Genomic DNA, 4,826 nt, shown 5'->3' on the forward strand with positions numbered 1-4,826 from the left:
ACAAGTACCACTCTGCCTCTGTTCCCAACATCTGCCTTCCTATCTGCTCATTGTTCAACTCTGGACCAAGAGGTGTCCCAAAGATACTGAGCCACCAGTCAAGCAGGGAATAAACCAAGAGGAGGTACACCGTGACTTACTGCTAAAGAATCATGTGTTGTGACATCTACCTTCATTACCACCAGTACCTCTCACTCTGTAATTAAAACCAGGGCTAAATTGATCCATTAACTGTTTTCAGCAGGGTTCCAGCATTTATCCATAAACATGGGGATTGTATTCTGTCACTGCTGTTGTCCCACCTGATTTGCTGAGTATGTCTGAAGGGGCAGAAATGGATGCAAAAGCTCCTGCACCTCCACTCCAGGGCACATAGGGAAAAGCCACATTTCTACTTGTGCTGTAACTGTGTTTTTGCAGTCAGAGAGTTTTTCTCAATGAGTTAACCATCCTTTCAGAAAAGTAAGATGAATAGCTGCTTATTTTAATCTGGCAGCACTTTGAGCAGATACAGCATTTTTCTGTCTCATGTAGCTCAAGGCTAAAAACCCAAAGAGCAAGAGAACTCCACCTCCTCCTTCCAAAATGAAAGTCAAGGTTTTGTGGGATTCAGCACAATCCATGGGATTTATGTTGCACCTGCTGAATTCTCACAAGAACTATCAATTAAAATATTGTGACTTTGGAAGGAACAGAGGAAATCTGTGGGGAGACTCAAACTCTAACTTCTCTGCACCTGCAGCAGTCTGTGGTCCCAGCTCAGTGCCTCTCAGGTAAGGAGGGGGCAGTGAGCCACTGCCATGCACCACTCCATCCCCACTGGCCTGCAGGGAGAAGCCCATTTCCCCCATCCGTGCCATGCTCATGGGCTCCTTGTTTGAGTTGGCACCCAGCTACAGTAGTGGGATAATGATGGGGATTCTCCCCCTTTGCTCTGCTCTTGTGAAACTCCACCTGGAGTACTGTGTGCAGTTCTGGAGCCCCAAACACCAGAAGGACATAGAACTGTTGGAGCCAGTCCAGAGGAGGGCCATGAAGATGTTCAGAGGGCTGCAGCAGCTCTGCTATGAGGACAGGCTACAAGACCTGGGGCTCTTCAGCCTGGAGAAGAGAAGGCTTTGAGGAGACCTTGTAGTGGCCTTCCAGTATCTGAAAAGGGACTACAAGAGGGATAGGGAGAGACTATTTAGAAGATCTGGTAATGACAGGAAGAGGGGCAATGGATTTAAACTGGAAGAGAGGAAATTTAAACCAGGTGTTAGGAAGAAGTCCTTTACAGTGAGGCTGGTGAAACACTGGAACAGGTTGCCCAGGGAGAGTACCCAAACCTCATATTCTGATTCCAAAAGTATACCCCCTGTGCTTTCCCTGAATGAGTGCCATCCCAAGCACTTTGTATGTAGTCACCTCACAGCCTTCCCCAACACAGGACAATGGGAGGTAACTTTCATGGTCTCCTCGAGGTAAAAGAGAAGCGGAGATGCAGGAGGAACGACGTTAACCCTGATCAACAGCTAAAGGGCGAGTGTCAGGAGGATGGAGCCAGACTCTTCTCCGTGGTGTTCAGTGACAGGGCAAGGGGCAATGGATACAAACTAGAACACAAGAGTCCCACATCATCATAAGGAGAAAGTTCTTCATTTTGAAGGTGGCAGATGACTGGACCAGGCTGCCCAGTGAAGTTGTGGAGCCTCCATCTCAGGAGGCATTCAAAACCTGCTTAGACATGTTCCTGGGTGAATCACACTGGGTGATACTGCTCTAGCAGGGGCATTGGACTAGATGATCTTCAGAGATCCCTTCCAATCCTGTGAAAAGAGAGTCTTCAATGAGAACAAGCAAGTCATCTCTGAGGGGTTTCCAGAGTAGGGCGAGTTGGGGAGTTCCACTTCCCTCCTCCCAGATAAAGCTTACCAGACCAGCTCAGACGGCTTGGGAGCAAGATGAAGCTATATTTTAAAGCAAGCTAAATTTGTAGGCATTTATACAAAATACATTCACATGTATTTACAATCTGGAAACAACACAGAAATCCAGTCCTCACCCCCCTGCACAAAGAAAGCCCAAAAGGGGCCAAGGCCACCTTCTTCTCTCCCCCCAGATAGAAAACCAGCAACATCTCCCCTTGTATCTGCTCAGTCAAGGTTAGTATATGGTTATATAAGCACAGGGGAACAGTCGAGGAGGTGGAAGGCAGAAGGAGCAAAGAATAGGAAACTGTTTATATGTAGCCTTTTTGTATCAATTAGCAAACCAATGAATTATATGGACTTTGTTTATTATTATTTCCTTGCTACAACCAGTGCCCTGCTCATTCACTCTATATTCAAAAGAATGTCCAGAAAGTTCCTCTCTCTTGTTTAGGATTTAGAACCAAGATAGAGCATTAGCTCTTAAACTGCTACACACAGCCTCTGAACATTCCCAGCTAGAGGCATTTTTTTGGTGCCTGTGATGTTTTTGCAGCTTAATAACCCATAGTGGGTCCTTCTGTAAGTGCTTTGCTCTCCTCCTGTAAAGCCATGCGGCCGCAGTGTCTCTGGCTAACGGAGTCCATGCCTACTTGCTGCTCGAAGAATCACTGCCTTACCTTTGCTATCCACCTGACTCCCTTATAGCCCGTTGGCTTTGTACTGGAAGTGACTTACCTGTGAGCTTCCAGCTCCACCACGTACTTCACCTCTTCATGAGCAAGCAGAAGGAAGCAGCTAAACAAAGAGAAGCTCAGCCTAAGGACACCCAGCACCTGTGGATGATATGATCATAAGCTTCCTATCCTGCCTAGCCGGGGGGCCACACCAGGCCCCCCGGCCTTTAGATCACCTCCACCATTCACCCAGTGTGCACCATGGGGACTCACCGGTGATGATCTGAGGAGGATCCCTCTGCCCAGATGGGCAAGCTTGGGGCTTGCCTTTCCTGGAGCTGATTATAAAGGGGAGTGAGGAGGGAGGGCAAAGTGGTCACACCTGGGGTGGGAGGAGTCTCAACAGCACCCAGGTGCTCTGAGTTTGGGGGAAAAAGGTCAAAACACAGTGTGGGGTGGGAAAGGAGCAGATATGGTGGAAAAGGGAAGCTGGGGACAGAGTGGCTGGAGAGCAGCCAGGAAGAAAGGGACCTGGGGGTGCTGGTAGATAGTAGGGCAGCAGTGTGCCCAGGTAGCCAAGAGAGCCAATGGCATCCTGGCCTGCATCAGGAACAGTGTGGCCAGTAGGACAAGGGAGGTTATTCTGCCCCTGTACTCAGCACTGGTCAGGCCACACCTTGAGTACTGTGTCCAGTTCTGGACCTATCAATTCAAGAGAGATGTTGAGGTGCTGGAAGGTGTCCAGAGAAGGGTGACAAAGCTGGTGAGGGGCCTGGAGCACAGCCCTGCGAGGAGAGGCTGAGGGAGCTGGGGGTGTGCAGCCTGCAGCAGAGGAGTCTCAAGGGTGAACTCATTGCTGTCTACAACTACCCAAAAGGAGGCTGTAGCCAGGTGGGGTTGGTCATCTTCTGCCAGACAGCCAGCAACAGAACAAGGGGACACAGTCTCAAGTTGTGCAGGGGGAAGTCTAGGCTGGATGTGAGGAGGAAGTTGTTGGCAGAGAGAGTGATTGGCATTGGAATTGGCTGCCCAGGGAGGTGGTGGAGTTGCTGTCCCTGGGGGTGTTCAAGAAAGTACTGGATGAGGCACTTGGTGCCATGGTCTAGGTGACTGGGTAGGACTGGGTGATAGGTTGGACTGGATGATCTTGGAGATCTTTTCCAGCCTGGTTGATTCTATGATTCTACATGGGTAATCAGTCCTTCTTCATGGCAGCCAGCATTTGTCAGGCCTTTGTCATATTTCCCCTACTTCTCCTTTCAGGCTCTACCCACTGTCTTGCTGCAGATTGGTATCTCCAGAGGTCCAGCTGGGATTGTCCCTTGTCCTGAAAGCACAGAGTCAGCCCAGCTCACTTACAAATTTATGAACATCTGACTTGGCATGGGTGGCTTAGCACTGGTGTGGTGGAGACAACCCAAGGGGCTGGTTCTGCTGGCTCAGCTCTGGGGCTGGAACTCTGCAGCTAAGGGCCAGGCGCAGGAGCCAAGAGCTGTAAGCTGCAGCCTCTTTCCCCAGCGTGGCTCTTCCTGCGGTGAAAACTTGACCAGGATTAGATGCACGTTCCCAGGACACAAATACAGACTATCTTCACTTTCATACATGTCGTTCTGGGAAGAGCTTTTGCCCTCAGAACTGGCCTTTTGATGTACCAGCAACTAAATACACGTTGCACCTAGGTGGAGGTACTCTGTCAGAAATAGATGTGCTCAGAAGCCTTTGGAAGCGTGAAGGTGGTGTTTATAAAGTGACCAGAACACCCACTGTGTGCTGCCGAAGCCAGTGAACGTGACAGCTGCTGGGTTTCATCAGCTGTAGAGCACCGCAGGAGCAGCGCACAGGCGCTTCATGTGCGGCGCGCCACTGCTGAGCGCAGCGAGTAACGCACTGCTGCGGCTAAAGACAGGCTAAGCGGAGAGGCGCTGTAAGGAGAGGATAAAATGAGTAGCAGTTTGACGACTTTTCACATGCTTCTTCCTGATAGCCGCATCTGCGCTGTATTCGTGAGAGTAAAAGCAGTAAACATCTTTTCAGGGCAGAATTCTTAGGAGTACACCTAGGGTGTTGTCTTCCCTTCAGCCCCGTGGCAAACTGTTGATGTTGGAGTAAAGAAAGAGCTGGTATTTTTCCTGGAGGGGTGAAGCACAACTCTATCATTCCACATGAACTGTTTCAGGTACTGCATACTGGGTTTTCTTGTGCTAACCGTGTTCTGGCAGTTTATGAGTCATGAGAGTCT

At 49.6% G+C, this 4,826-nt stretch overlaps 1 long non-coding RNA gene across 1 annotated transcript; it reads right to left on the reverse strand.

Moving 5' to 3' along the window:
* Positions 1-1,258: 1,258 nt before the first annotated feature.
* Positions 1,259-2,897, reverse strand: LOC135174028 (uncharacterized). Its single transcript, XR_010301674.1, has 3 exons — positions 2,861-2,897; positions 2,649-2,746; positions 1,259-1,808 (listed from the first exon to the last, which is right to left on the reverse strand). It is a non-coding gene; the product is annotated as an uncharacterized LOC135174028 (long non-coding RNA).
* Positions 2,898-4,826: the final 1,929 nt, after the last annotated feature.

This window comes from Pogoniulus pusillus, chromosome 3 (genome assembly GCF_015220805.1).
Source record: "Pogoniulus pusillus isolate bPogPus1 chromosome 3, bPogPus1.pri, whole genome shotgun sequence".
Taxonomy (NCBI): domain Eukaryota; kingdom Metazoa; phylum Chordata; class Aves; order Piciformes; family Lybiidae; genus Pogoniulus; species Pogoniulus pusillus.